Genomic DNA, 16,819 nt, shown 5'->3' with positions numbered 1-16,819 from the left:
TCGTCCCATTTTCCACATGTGACGTGGTAGTCTGTCTTCGTGAATAAGAACTAGATCTCCAACCTTGAATAGAACTGGTTTTACCATGCTCGTACAGTGCGCTGAGCGCAACTCCATCAGATATTCTGTTTTCCATCTGTTCCAAAAGTTGTTTATTAGTCTTCGTCTGTAATTCCAACATCGTGCCAGTTGCTCTCCGTCCACTTTTCTTGTCTCTGAAACATGAATGGGTCCTGAGGGCAACGTTGTTATTCTTTGTCCAATTAAGAAATGAGCAGGAGTGAGTGGTGATGGGTCTTCACTGTCTGTGTGCAGGTAAGTGATTGGTCTTGAGTTGATCACTGCTTCCGCTTCTGTCATCACAGTTTGCATCTCTTCATATGTCAGATAGGCTCTCCCAAGCACTTTTCTGATACATGTTTTTGTAGATCTAACTAAACGTTCCCAAAATCCGCCCCACCAGGCAGCTCTTTCCACTATGTATTTCCATGTGATTTTCTTTCCTGAAAAGAATGTTTGCATTTCCTTTCCTTTCATCACATTCCACATTTCCTTTAAGTCTTTGTCAGCTCTTTTAAAGGTTTTTGTGTTATCTGAATAGATGGTACTGCACACTCCTCTTCTGGCAATAAATCGCCTGAATGACAGTAAGAATGAATCCGTAGTCAAATCTGAAACTAATTCTAAGTGAACTGCTCTTGTAACTGCACATGTGAATAATGCTATATACACCTTTTGACTGTGCGGTTTAACATATAATGGTCCAGCAAAATCTATACCGACTACATCAAAGGGCTGCACACTGCTGCGCTCAACCTGTGTCGCTGCCGTGGTGTACATCAGGTATGGAAGCGAATACGTGCCATAATTAAAGTGAAATTGCAAATTGGAAAATGCAATTGAAATAAGAGAAATGCTTTTTACTCTTCAGGAAATTAACGCATTTTGTGAGCCAAAAATAAATGTAAAATGCAATAGCATTTGCATTTAATCTACAGGTGTGCTCATTCTATGACAGAATTAAAATGATAAATAAAAGATCATTTGATTTTTAATTTTCCAAAAATGCCCCGCTAAATAGTGGACAATATTAAAAGGAAAATGCAATGTTGAAAATGAAAATGCAATATGAGAAATGCGTTTTAATCTTCAGATAATGAACGCATTTTGTGAGACAAAAATAAATGTAAAATGCAATAGCATTTGAATTTAATCTACAGGTGTGCTCATTCTATGACTGAATTAAAACGATAAATAAAAGATCATTTGATTTTTAATTTTCAAAAAATGGCCTGCTAAATAATGGACAATATTAAAATGAAAAGCTTATTTAGAAAATGTATATTAAATAAGGCTATTGCTTTTTCATCTTAAGCTAATAAATGCATTTTTTGAGACACAAATGAATGTATAATTCAATAGCATTTACATTTCATCTCCAGGTGTGCTCATTCTATGACCGAATGAAAATGCAAATGCAAATGACATTGCTTTTTCATTTTCGAATCCTACCCTGTGCAGTGCCTGACAGAATTCAAATGCCTCCTTGTCTATCGATGGCACGGGTAAGTGACGTCATTGGACGAATCCTTCAAGATCTTCTCCTCCAACCGTGACATACACAACCCGGTAAGCTAGGTGGCAGTATTCCCCTGCAGGTAGTCTGCTATCTTCAGCTGCATCCTGGCTTCCAGCAGAGCACAGCAGGCCGAGCATATCGTGTACTCACACCGGCCCAGGGCTCCAGCCTCCAGGCATGAAGTCAAGTCTACTTCGGGAGCTATGAACCAGCGAGGAGACTCGATGAATGTATCAAAAAAGAAATGTTTAATGGTATGACCGTATGCACGCACAATTTCTAACTACGCCAGCCTAAAGCTGGTTGCAATCATAGACTGCAATCCGCTTTGGAGCAGCAGCAAGAACAACTGTTTACCTCCGTACCTTAGGCCTAAGGTAAAGAACATTTTAGCTAACGTTAGCTTTTAGCATAGACGCTGCGCTAACGCTACGACACAACAACATTGTTATTAGCATAGTATAGAGTATTTTTTTGCAACAAACTAATATGTATGTTTTGATTGTGATGTATGTGCTATGGTTCACCCTGTCTTGTATTATGTAACGTTATGGAAAGTATATATGATTATTTGGTGCCAGACACCCAGTGGTGGAAAAAAATGTTTTACTCAAGTAAAAATATCAAAACGGCAATGCAGAAATAAGTACAAGTCCGGAATTCAAACTTTACTTGAGTAAAAGTACCAAAGTATTGGCATTAACATGTACTTAATTTCAAAAGTTTTCGAATGGTTTGAAAATAGCAGATCTACAAGCTCACGGTGCATTGTAGATAGGCCATTTTCATATGGCCGAAATGTATATAGGGCTGAAGTGGTTAATGTATGTTATGTAATAATAATCCAAATCTACAAAGTAACTAGTAACTAAAGTTTTTAAATAATTGGAGTAAAAGTGCAATATTTGCCTCTGATGTGTAGTGGAGTAGAAGTACAAGTATTGGAAATACTCCAGTGAAGTAAAAAATACCTCAAAATTGTAGTAGTACAGTACAGTAAAGTACAGTACTTGAGTAAATGTACTTAGTTACTTAACACCACTGTAGACACCCCCATAAGAGTGGCATATGCCAGACGTCTTCAACGTTTTTTAGGTCAAGAACCCCTTAGCTGAGAAGGAGATGAAGCAGGGACCCCCACTACATATTGTATAAATGTGTTGCAAATTAAACTTTTTCATAGATTTCATCGATGGTTTCATAGACTTGTTTGACAGCACTATCATCAGTGTTCATGTTTTTTTGTTTACACATGATCTATTCATATTTTGGATTCATGTCAATGTATATTTCCAGACATTTAATGACTTGAACCCTCAATACATGGTAAAGTTGACCTTTGGCTATGTGCTTGGCCTGTTTTTTTTCCATCTACACTTCACTTTTAACAAAGCTACCTTCTCGTGTATGCACTCCTAGTATAGAATCAACTTTTTTTTTACAATTATGTTGATTTAATCAACCATCAATAATTCAAACTTTATGGTTTAGTTATTTTAATTGGTTAATCAATGTCATAAGGCATTAATTATATTTGATATTTATATGTCTAACAGAACTGTGACGTGGGGCAAGGAACATCACCAGAACCAGGACGGAACCATTTGTGGAGCGCGTATATTGTGCAGAGATAATTGCCATGTCACTGATGTAAGACCACGTTGATATTTGTGAAAAGTAAGACATAAATATGTCATTTCCATTTATAAAATTGGTCTCACACATCACATTAACCTAAAACATCAATGGGCACAAGGTTACACGTTTAAAAAAAATCTGCAATATTCCTCTGCTATACCACCATTAACACACGTCAAAAGACCCAATCACTCGTTCCTGTAGGTTCACATTATAACATTCAAAGTATTAGACCCTTCCTCAGCACAGCTCCTTATCCAGGCATCAGTCATATCAAAACCTGACTATTGTAACTCTCTCCTTACAGGCCTGCCGGCATGTGCACTTAACCCTCTCCAAATGATCCAGAATGCAGCAGCACGCTTGGTCTTCAACCAGCCAAAATGTTCACATGTCACCCCCCTTCTCATCTCCCTCCATTGGCTCCCAGTTACTGCCCGCACAGAGTACAAAACACTGACGTTGGTCTACAAAGCAACCAAAGGTATGGCACCCCCGTATCTTCAAAGCCTGATCCAACCCAACAAGCCCTCCCGCTCTCTCAGATCAGCTAACACAGGGAAGCTGTCAGAACCTTCGCTAAAACATCCGGGACAACGCTCCACACGTCCCAGACTCTTTTCCCTTCTGGCTCCCAAACTATTGAATGAACTCCCCATTGCAATTAGAACTGCAGACTCACTCCGTAATCTGAAGACTCGCCTCTTCAGATTCCACCTTAGCCCTTAGCACTTGCCCTAGCTAGCCTTGATGACCTTGAAAGATTATGCAAAGGCTAAAATATAACTTGGAAATAAGATCTCAAGCTTTGTGTTATTTTGACAGATATATAAAAATGATGAGGATGTTAATCAATGTCATAGCTTTTTAATGCATTAGCTATATTTTATATTTATTTTTCTAACAGAACTGTGATGCTGGGGAAGGAACATCATCGGAACTGCACAGAACCAAGAAATACACCAGGCAGCTCAGAGGGAACATCTTCGGTAGACCAGTCTTCAACTTCAGGGTCCGCCCACGCTGTCATACAGAAGAAGGATGCTGGAGAACTCGCAAAGCCCGCACCTCCAGCGAGCACGCCTCAAGGAACCCTGAGGGTCCCTGAACCCCACTTTGAGAACCACTGCATTACAACGTCATCCAGGCTATACCTGGATTGTTATAGCCTAGTAACAGGCTCTGTGCTAACTTAAGTCCCAGGTTTCCAGTAGGTAGCATCCATTTCCTGCTGCGGTCCATTGTCCCATAGCCTCGTCTGATTGAGTCGACAGCAGATTTAAACAATATTGACACCTGTATGTGTGTTAACCGTTCAAATCTGCTGACGAGCCAATCGAATGATGCTATGGAAAAATGCCACGTTGTAATGTGAGATTATAGTGTAGGAGGAAATGCTATATCTTGTGTAATTCAACACACAATATGGAGGTGTATGCCCAATGACATGAAACATTTGCATCATTAGGTGTACATTCCGTACAGATTTAGGTCCCAAAAACTGAGGTTTCCCTTAACTACAATGTCATCTGGAAGAAAGCTTTTACACAACTATGTGGACTGTCAATACTAATGGTGAAAAAAAAGCATTTGTGTGTTGAAATGTTGTCATTTTAAACGTAGTAGAGTTAAAGCCATAAAACCCCCAAAATAGTACCTTTTCCAAGATCTGCAGCACAAGTGATAGACCCAAAGGTAATTTCAGGGTCCCCACGGTCATGAAATTCCTGGAAATATTTTGAAATAAAAAAATAAAAAATCCAGTACTGGAAAAGGTTTGGAATTGATCAAAGGTCCTGGAATTTATCAAGGGTCCTGGAAAAATATTTGGCTATGCATTGTTTTTGGCTATTGATTTTTTTGAATACAAAACATTTTCATAAACATGTATAACATTACACGAAATATGTAACATAAGTAGTTTTTTGCCGAACGGGCTGTGTAACACCCCATCCGCACTGCCAGCGATGCGACGTGATGCGACGTGAAGCGAGTGGGCGATGAAATCTCATTAAAATACATGTTTTTGAATGAGACCGTCCTGACATACCGCGAGCGACAACGAACCGTGCAACGACGTCGTCCACCCCTCCTATTTTCGCTCGCAGGGTCACTATGCCCTAATTTTGCACGAAATGTTGAATGAAATTGTACTATTTTATATTCCATGCTTTATTTTTGCTACACTGCCTATCTTTGGGCATTGTACATAGGAGTAAGAGACACATTACTCCGCTGAATGATTGTTTTATAGGCCTGGAAATTGGGCTAAATATTCTGGAAAAGTTTTGGAAATTCATTGCTAAAAATGTGTGGGGACCCTGTAATTTTCTTATTACTGTACATTAGACTATTAAGCACTATACATTATGATTTCATACATTATGACTTCATGTCCTGGTACATATTGCAATGCAAACCTTTGTAAATATGCATGTTATTCTGTGATGTTTTTGGGGCCTTTAGGGAAAGGTCCAGTATAGATGTTCTGTCAAATGTGGAAGACACAGATTCATGGTCCAACACATGCTTAAAAATGAACTGCTTTGTTAATGCATTTTACAGTGCAGGCTAGCATTGTTCCATCCATAGCTTTATAAAAAGTTGATGTGTTTTACCATGCAGGCATACTACTGCACATAGTTGTATATTTACTTTTAAAATGGTTTGACTTAATGTTACCACACCCGTTTTATGAATGTTTACAGCTAGACTGAACTTAACATGTTGCGCACTATGCTGTCCCTTGAAAAATAGTTACACTTGATGTTTACCAAAGATTTACTCTAGTTTCAGGATATACACATTTAAGCTGTAGATATAAGATGTCGTTTTGTCAAGGAAATGTAATGCTAGATGTAGTCATAAAGTAGTCAAAAAGAAATAATACTAAATCATTGTTGTGCTATCTGCATTCTTATGTCTGTCTTACTCACCTCTTGGACCTACACTATCCTACCCACTATCCTGACTAAGAATCAACCTGGGGACTGTAGGTTAAGATAAAGACTCTTTTCTCCCTGTGTCACAGTGTAACGAAGAGGTCCTCCGTTACTGATGATTGACACTAATTTGCACTTTACTCCTTAATTTGCACAGTATATTTGACAGTAGGATATTTGATCATAAGAGGAATGTGCAATATGTTTTAGTGCAATATAATTTGACAATATATATGTGATATGGATTGTGATTTTAATACTGCTTATGTCTGTCTGTTCCAGGGTGTTCGGGCAAAAGAGTTCCCAGGGTGCCCGAGCACCATATATGGGTGGACTGGACCACAGTAGAAGAGAGAGGGGGTTTTGTGTTGTATATTGGAAGCTGCTAATAATGTGATAATGTTTGTTTTGCCATAAGGTACTTAAGTTATATGTTTTGCCAGGATTATTGATTCAGATGTTTTAATGGAATGTGTGGGTTAGATTTGTTGCATGTTTGGAGTAACCTGCAACATGGTTGAACCCACACTGATTGACTCACACTGATTGGCTCAGCTGAGTATAAAAGGCTGCCAGAAACAAACATACTCAGTTTTTAGTTGTAGGACAAGGACATGGTGGAGCTGCCGATCACCATGCCACATTCTGCTGCTGATGCCCTTAACCTGTACACTTGGGAGGAATAAAAGCACTTTGGTTGCCATTTACACCTGACTCTGTGCTGTTTCCAGCTGCCTATTGGGCCAGTCCTTTACACACAGTTTTGATATTCTTGGCTATTAGTAGAGTACAGTCTGATGTCATTTTCTGTCTAAAACCTAGTCCTGAGTTCTTCAGGTATGTCAGTGTGGAAAAAACTGTTCCCACAGAGAGATGTAGTTGCAAAAAGATACAACCTGGTCCCTGTTAGTGATGAGCCAAGACTTTGAACCATCAGTAAGGCCCTGCCCGAGGATCTCGGGTAGCAAATAATACATACTTATAAACAATTTACATTCACTGCCATTGGCAAAGGAACATGCTCTCTAGAACTAATTTCTAGACTGATCCAGTCTAGAGGCAAAACAGTCTAAATGTGCTGTTCTTTACCAGAGACGTAGTGGTGGCAACCGCTGGTATAAATCTACGGCTGACAAAAGGCCTGAGTTTACCATCAACTCAGAACCCATGTGTGAGACATACACCTACCTAGGTCATACATTTAATATTGCAGGGGAATGGAAAGAACAGGTTGATTACATCACAACTGAGTTTACAGCTAGGCTGAATCTAATCAATACTTCAACACTGGCACTGCTGATTGATTGAATATTTTATTAGGCAAAAATGTAAAACAGCACAATTACATTTAAAATACTTTGTCTAAAAGGTCCGTTCAAAAAAGTGTTTCCAGTGAGGTCCTTGGACTCCACGATGAAGTTGGAGGCTATTAGGCAGGTGGACCTGTCTAGAATTCAACACCTCTTCTCCAATATTCACCTAGAATGCCAGTAATACTATTGCATTATATTTCATGACCTCAGATATTGCTTACATAATTACAGAAAAAGGGTCAAACATGTTCAGATGGCAGCTCTCAATATGAAGCTTAATATGAATATGAACCGTTTATTTTGGATGTTACACCCACACCACCAGAGACATTATTTTGCAGTCCAAACGGGGGTGGGTTTGGCGTCCCAAACGTGGAGTGGACAACGCTGGCTCACTTGATGAGCATGCTGAACAGTGATGACAAAACTGTCAGGGAACTTGCTAGATCTTCTCTGTTTATAGATATGAAACGGCGTAAAGTGCCCCTGGAAACTTTCCTGGGGTTCAAAAGAAAACCTAAGCTTAGAATGGACACGTATGCTAGTGGGTTCTGTTAGGTTGGCCTGACCTCAATGACCTTTGTGTGAGAACAGGATTATCCCTGCACTGTGTACGACCTGACTCGGTCACTATAGTTGCCTCTGAGGAGGACATTATTACCAACTGTTTGATCTCAATAAGGGCTATTGCAAGTGATACAGAACACCATTTATCACCAGCTAATGCACAGAGGTATCTTGTAATGTTACAACAGCAAAAACAACACTGGACTGGTTTGAAACTACAAAGAAAGCTAACTTGCCTTCCTGCTGGAGATCACACCGTGTCTCATACACTATTCAAAGATTATGCAGTTGATGAGGATATAGTCATCGTTAAAGTCAAAGCCAGATGAGATTACAGATCCTTCGAACCACACTCAATCTTTCTCTGTGGTACCCTATTATGTTTCCTCCTCAATGTCTGCACCATGACCATAATCCGGTTACTTAAACTCTGTCACATATTCTGAATGGCTGCTACTGTATGTATAAGGGAATGTATATTGCAGCACGATTGTGGATCTATTAGTTAAGGACTTGTGAGTTCATATGTTTCATCATGAGTCAAAATGTATAAGCACTCTTGTGTCTCAACTGCCATGTTCAAACTGTGAAATATCTGAAAATTATGCCTTTTCAGATGTTACAGCTAATACAGCAGATGTTGTTGATGGGTTGTACATTCGACCACAGTCAGAGGAGGAATTCCTTACCAAGCTGCTAAAGTAGGCCTACCAACGTCTTAAGGATGCTATTATACAGCTTGGTTACACATGTAAACTGTTGTGTTCATATTTGGAAGCCTGGTAATGTCCATACTCCATATATTTGTTGTGAGAGGCCTGCAGATTGCAGAAATGGCCAAGCTGAGAGCTAAGGCATTGGCTATCTTCTGATTCTGTGTCTGTGATAATTGGCAGTCGCCATACATGGAGGAAACTATGCTTCCATGATCTTTAACCTGAAACACTTATTGTTGAGTTTCCCAAGTTTGTGCATCTACTACTGTTTGTGTTCAAGATTTTTTTTGTTAAATGTGAACTCAAATAAAGATGTGTGTGTATGCGTGTGTGTGTGCGTGTGCGTGTGCGTGTGCGTGTGCGTGTGCGTGTGTGTGTGTGTGTGTGTGAACGTGTAGATAGGTAGGTAGGTAGGGTATCTAATACTGTATCTAATAATGTACAAACTGTATGTATGTTCATTGTATGTAGCATGATGGGACTGACCATCAATAACCAACACACAGGTAATGTGTCCGATGGGCAGTTGTGGAAAGTAAATAAGTATTTACTGAAGCACTGCACATAAGTACAATTTTGAGGTATTTGTACTCTACTGGAGAATTTCCCATTTTCAATAATTTTACTTCTACTCCACTACATCTCAGAGGCAAATATTATACTTTTACTCCACTACATTTTTTTGAAAACTTTAATTACTAGGTAGTTTTTTGTTTTTGATTATTATCACAAAACATACATTAACCACTTCATATACATTTCGGCCCTTTGAAAATAGCCGATCTACAAGCTTACAATGCGTTGCGATATACTTTTTTCAAAAGATTTGTATACATTTTATACATATTCGAAATCTTGTGAATGAAGACTACCTGCAGGGGAATACTGCCACCTAGCGTACCGGGTTGGGTATGTCACGGTTGGAGGAGAAGATCTTGAAGGATTCGTCCAATGACGTCACTTACCCGCGCCATCGATAGACACGGAGGCATTTGAATTCTGTCAGCCACTGCACAGGGTAGGATTCGAAAATGAAAAAGCAATGTCTCTTGCTTTTGCTTTTTCATTCGGTCATAGAATGAGCACACCTGGAGATGAAATGTAAAGGCTATTGAATTATACATTCATTTGTGTCTCAAAAAATGCATTTATTAGCTTAAGATGAAAAAGCAATAGCCTTATTTAATATACATTTTCTAAATAACCTTTTCATTTTAATATTGTCCATTATTTAGCAGGCCATTTTTTTAAATTAAAAATCAAATGATCTTTTATTTATCGTTTTAATTCTGTCATAGCATGAGCACACCTGTAGATTAAATGCAAATGCTATTGCATTTTACATTTATTTTTGTCTCAAAAAATGCGTTCATTATCTGAAGATTAAAACGCATTTCTCATATTGCATTTTCATTTTCAACATTGCATTTTCCTTTTAATATTGTCCACTATTTAACGGGGCATTTTTGGAAAATTAAAAATCAAATGATCTTTTATTTATCATTTTAATTCTGTCATAGAATGAGCACACCTGTAGATTAAATGCAAATGCTATTGCATTTTACATTTATTTTTGTCTCACAAAATGCATTAATTTCATGAAGATTAAAAAGCATTTCTCTTATTTCAATTGCATTTTCCAATTTGCAATTTCACTTTAATTATGGCACGTATTCGCTTCCATAGAATCGAGGCTTCTTACTTGTATCTCAATGTCATCGTACAGTCTGCGTAATGCAATTACATCTGTGGCCTTTTCACTGGAGTGAGATTTAACAGCTTATTCATGTGGGCATTAATTATTACATCTTTACGCCCAAATCGACTGGAAAGCATTTTTATGGCATTGTCATAATTCTGTACTTTTCCAAGAGTGACCTGGCAGCATTATTACAACAATGGACACACAATACAAAAACAATACATATATGGATAACAAACACAAATTAATATCCAGTTGAAGTGCAAAACAGGATCAGAAACTGTGCTAAGTGCACATTTAATGGGGATCAATAGCCAATTTAAATCTGGAACAACCTGGCACTTAGAAGTGATCTAGTAGCCATTTAAAAAGACATACATCATAATGTATTTTTTAAATAGATTTGTGTCACGTGACAAAGGAACACAGATCTACTAGCTAACTACCATCAGGCTGCAGCACATAGTGAGCTTGTAGATCTGTTATTTTTGTCACGTCCGGTAATAGGCTGCAATCGCCCGTTCGGCGAAAAACTAGCTACTTATTTTACATATTTCGTGTAATGTTATAAATGTTTTTTTTTATTAATAAGAACAATGCATAGCCAAATATTTTTACAGAACAGAGAGAGGGAGAGAGAGAGAGAGAGGTGTAGGCCTAATTTTACGCCACTACAATTATTTGAACACTTTAGTTACTTTGTAGATATTGATTATTATTACAAAACATACATTAATCACTTCAGCCCTACATACATTACATTTTCGACTATTTGAAAATAGCAGCTCTACATGCAACGCATTGTGAGCTTAAGGTGTCGTCTTGTGTGAAGGCTGCGCCGGAAGTTAAACCGTAAGTTAGTCACTTTCCGGTGTCGCACATCGTCCTCAGTTGCAAAACAATTGCACGGAACACAGCTCTCATTGCAGTGCGAATCAAAATGGCAGATAGCTTGACCCTGTCAACCGCCGCCGGACGACGACACGAAACAATGCAAATCCTTGCAATGCTGCAAATGACCAATTCATTTACAAGCTACAACATAGCGTTGCACCAAGGTAACCACGTTGCTAACTTAGCCTAGCTCTGCTCACTCGCTATTCTGGTCTGGACCAGAGCTAGCTTTATGCTAGGCGTCGCAAGCCGACTTTCAGGACAGCCTAAGTACAAATATCATCGTTAGCATATTTAAAACAATTTAAGTGCTGTATAGAGGATATGCGCATGCTTAAAGTGAATGGCACATCGAGTGGCAAAGAAACATGCAAAATGAGTTTAACATTGTTTAATGTTGTTTAATTGCAATCAGATATGACATTTCTGTTTGGATGCATGGGCTGTCAAGGCTAGAAAGTATTTATTTGACACTCAGTAGGCATTCCTGCATAACTTCCTGGTTTGATGATGATGTCACACGCATATCCTCTATTAAAATATTTTGAAAAATGACACAAGCTCGATGCGACGCTTTGACAGTTACTGTATTGAGTATTGACATAGTTCTTGATTAAACGTACTTAGTTACTTTCCACCACTGTTCTTTTAGGACTAAGCTAAGATCACAGGCTAGGGGATGAAGTGAAGTTGAATCATTGAAGCCTACTTGCAGCAACAATGTGGTGAAAAACACACCCAGTTAACAATTTTTATATTCGGACAAATAATAAATCCTTATCCTGCCAATGCGGGATAAATCACCCGGCCGGGCTGTCCTCCCGACCAGTGTTGCCAGTGGTGTAAAGTAACTGAGTACATTTACTCAAGAACTGTACTTAAGTACAATTTTGAGGTACTTTTACTTTACTGGAGTATTTCCAATTGTCTATACTTTTACTTCTACTCCACTACATCTCAGAGGCAAATATTGTACTTTTACTTCAGTACAATTATTTGAAAACGTTAGTTACTTAGCATATATGCTCATGTTATTTCTTAATACCTTAAGAAAGAAAAGAAAAAAGACCATTACTGCATCAAAAGTAATCAACAAACTATAGACTATAAAAACTGGTCAAACATTGGCCAAATTGACTAATAATATAAGAAAGAGGCTAACATTTTGAAAATGGCAGATCTACAAGCTCACAGGGCCTCAAAATATATATCTGTGGAACCGAGTCAAACTAAATGTATAATGCCTCAACCCCTCATTCCAAGTGCTTGTCAGGTTGGGGGGGTTCAAATATGATTATTTTGGGGGGTCCCCAGTTCAAATATGATTAATTTGGGCGGTCGCAGCCTGAAAAGGTTGAGAACCACTGTATTAGGATATAATGTACTCACACACTTTCTTTTACAAATAGTTTAAACTTTGGCAAATGTTAATTTTCAGATAATTTGAACATGCATGAATTTACAATGCGATGTGTTGTGAGCTTGTAGATCCGCTATTTTCAAACATTTTAGTACTTTTACTTTTGGTACTTTAAGTACATTTTGATACCAATAATACTTTTGTACTTTTACTCAAGTAAATTTAGAATTCCCGACTTTTACTTGTAACAAGAGTACTTCTACATTGCAGTATTGATACTTTTACTTAAGTGAAACATTTGAGTACTTTTTCCACCACTGCTACCTACCGGTAGGGGACTGGTTTGTAGCCTGGACTCGTTGGAAATAAGTGCAACAAGAGCCTTAATCATCATCATCATCATCAATCATTAAATTGATTAACATTTCGCACAAGATTTGTATTGCGCTTTACATTTAATTTGGCTATATTTGAAGAGTTTAATAAATTCTCGAGGAGGCAGACCATTAGGATATTTTTAGTTTGGAAAATAAAATGACATTGTCCCCAAAAAAATCGCCTAATAAAAACATTCAGCGATTGAACTCATCCAATCACTACAGATGATATCTTCCAACCGCCCAACCATACTGGAGTGATTAATGTATGTTTTGTAGTAATAATCAAAATCTGCAAAGTAACTAAACTTTTCAAATAATTGTTGTGGAGTAAAAGTCCAATATTTGCCTCTGAAATGTAGTATTGAGTAGAAGTATTGAAAATGTCAAGTAAAAATGTCAACATTGTACTTAAGTACAGTACATGTACTTAGTTACTTTACCCCACTGCTAACAACAAACTTGTTTGGTTGTAACATTTGAAAATCGCAAAACAAAATGCTATTTATTAAATATAGTACATCACATAATTAAATAAAATATTTTTTGACACAGAATTAAATGTTTTATGTTTGATTCACCAGCAGCCTGGATGGCTTGGTTTCAGGCTTAACATAATTCATATATTTTTGGAAATCTATGGACTTGAGATGGTAACCGGAATAGTTGCCCCTAAACACGCTCGCCATCTGTTAAGGAGCAGACCTTTTTTTAATCTCAGGTACTAGTGTAAATGTAAATATGTAGATAACTTGTTTGGCTATTTTTGTTCTCTTGTTTGATCTCCCTTCCCACTTGCCCCCCCCCCCTCCTATTTTCCAGCACCGAATGCAATATTCAATGGATCTGCTACTAGTCCAATTGAGATTTGCCAGTAAGTAACCTGGAGGGCTTTCTCCCAACTACTTAAAATCTCTTTATACTGTTAACTTCACTAAACAAAACTCACTACATGTCGCAAATGCAAAGTTTGACACCCAAATTATAATTGGTAGTAAAATATGTATCCTTACTGTACATTTTTTGATAATTGGGGTTTCATTTACTCGAGCATAATTTTCAGTTTCCTTGATCAAATGGTCAGAAATAACAGGTATATGGATAGGTTTCTGTCATTAGGTGACGCAGGCTCACTGGCCCTCATTTCAACGCGGTGCAGACCAAATAATGGGCGTACGGCGAGATCACCCCAACTTTCGGCATTTATCAATATATCCTGACGTTGGCTTCATCCTACCGTAGGCTGAGATCTCACGTCTGGTAGAGACCAGTTGTTGACTTTGGCTGCGCCCGTTTATTCCATTGTAGACCTGCGGAGCAGCATTGTCTGACAGGCATCTGGACACATAATCCACTCCAAAATGTGTATATCTACACTAATAAATAATCGCTGTGAAAATATATCATTTTATAAACTAATTTAAACAAACTGCTTTAACAGTCATTCGGTTAAGCTTGCAGATCTGGCTGCATTGGCTATTTGAAAATAGCAGATCTACAAGCTCACAACAGGTCGCATCGCGTGAGCTTGTAGATCTGCTATTTTCAAAATATACAAGCGCAGCAGTGCTGCGAGAGAATTTTCGGGAGTCCCGACCATCTTTTCATGGACAGTGAGGTCTACAAACTTACAGTAGTTTGTCCTATGGTATGGAGTTATGTCATAGACACACACAACCTGGCTGGGTTAAGGATATTAACCCGACGCTCCAATATTAACGTGGCGGCACGGGATCACTGCATTCCGCCCGAGTCTCATGACTGCTTTATTTAGTGTAACTCGAACACTCACTGCTCGGTATGGGTTAAATAAATGGGTATACAAACTAAATTGGTATCATAATATGTCATTCATGGAGGCTACAAGCCTGCCTATGTGACAACAAAGATTGTACCGCTACGCTACGGATTACATGAAAGGGGCGTGTGTGTGTGGCGAGCGGGGGAAACTCTTTCTTATTGGTTTTTCATGCTTTTCTTTGGGTCGTATTCTGGTTCTTCATGTCGTGAAATCGGGCGTTTTGTGAATATCTAAGGGAGTGTTATTTAAATGACGCCCGTTTTCAGACGTGAGATTTATCAAAGCTCTGACCTGATGTGCGCTAGGATCGGCTGTATAGGATCCTTTGATAAATGTGACTTCGACGTTGGTGTACGGCCGAATATATGGAAAAATATAAGACGTTTTTTACGCTCCGTTGATAAATGAGGGCCATTGACTCTTACTCTTGTGAATACTGTAGTCATAACACGGACGGAGCATGGTACTGCTATGCGTAGTCACCCCCAAAGGCCCATTCTGAGCCAGGAATGTGTATGTTATGTATTATATGTACACCGCTCTGCATAAGATGCTAGCACAGGAAAGAAACAAGGAAAGGTTAGAGTGAGACTGCATACATTCTTATCTTATTTTATATTCTTGTCTGATTCTGACAAATGAAAATCATAATCCTTTTGTTTTCCATCACAATTATTTTTTTAATCCCATTGTAACACCTCAGGGTCATACTTGAGACAAGTGAACGAACCGATATCAGCCGATATTGCGAGCTCGTGCTAACTTGGATTGAGGACACCTATGGCAAAGCGGATACCGCCCCTGTCAGTCTAAGTATATCCCCTTATATTGGGGTAGATGAATCATTTACCATCCTGCTCTTCATTTCTCATCTTGCTATAGCTCTCAAAAGAGCTCTTCATATAAAGAAACACATAATAGTTTATCACAGTAAATCAGGAGACAATTATACTTTCTCTTTTATTTAAGTTTTTATCCCATGATTCTTTAACCCACTTTTCAGTTAAAACTTATGATATACGTTTGAAGGACCATGATAAAGACTTTTAATGTGTTGTCATGTCAAATGTCATGAAACGTTTAACGACTTACGCTCTATATACTTCCTCATACTGGGATAGCTAAAATAGTCAATCTACAAGCTCACAACTTGAAGTTCTATTTTTAAAATGTTTTAAAGTTTAGAAAATATGGACATTTTCTTTTTATTTTATTGTTTAAAAATATATAATCTTTGAAATGTTTTTTCCAGAAACTCCGGCGCATCTTCAAAGAGCTGAACATTAGGATGAGGCGCATGATTATGAATAATAGGACCTTTCTCTGTGGAGTAAGCACTCACTTACACACACACGTGCAAAATGCATACACTGTTGACATGCATGAATACCGCATTAGGACTAAGAGACAAACACGCCCACTTACTCATGCCCACATGTGTGCATGTACACGTTATTATATATTACAAAGTTAAGAGTTCATGATACATTATAGGAAACCGATTGAACTAAGCTCCCCCTCTATGCCATGCAGGGCCTCACTGGCAATGTTTCTCCATGGTTTTTGCTTTATGGTGATGCGGAGCTGGTGCTGCATTTTAAGTTGTTCATGAGTTAGGGATGTGTGTGTGTGTGGTGTGGTATAGTTCAGTTACGTTTGGTATTCATATTCAGGCCCCTGATGCAATACTTTAACCCATTGAGACCTGAAGCCGATTCTACATGTCTCCTAAATCTCAACAGTTTTCTGAAAAACGTATGTTTCTATATCAGTGGTGCTCAAACTTTTTCATGTCAAGGACCCCCAAAATGATATGTATTTGGCCGCGGACCCCCATCAAAATATTTTGTTCCAGGGACCCCCCAGAAGCAAAGATTTGAGTTAAAAATGTTCGCTTTAAAAGTATTTATATTCAAAGATTTGCACACAT

General features: G+C 38.3%; 1 long non-coding RNA gene across 1 annotated transcript; it reads left to right on the top strand.

The window, feature by feature from the left end:
- The first annotated feature begins 3,152 nt into the window (after nucleotides 1–3,152).
- LOC311044268 lies at nucleotides 3,153–4,215 on the top strand. The gene is made up of 3 exons (XR_014600666.1): nucleotides 3,153–3,256; nucleotides 3,525–3,701; nucleotides 4,125–4,215. It is a non-coding gene; the product is annotated as an uncharacterized lncRNA (long non-coding RNA).
- The last annotated feature ends 12,604 nt before the right edge of the window (nucleotides 4,216–16,819 follow it).

Source organism: Gymnoscopelus microlampas (assembly GCF_963454915.1).
Source record: "Gymnoscopelus microlampas genome assembly, chromosome: 4".
NCBI classification, from domain to species: Eukaryota; Metazoa; Chordata; class Actinopteri; order Myctophiformes; family Myctophidae; genus Gymnoscopelus; species Gymnoscopelus microlampas.
Note: the sequence above shows the minus strand (reverse complement) of the source record. Positions and strands in the feature narration are given on the sequence as shown.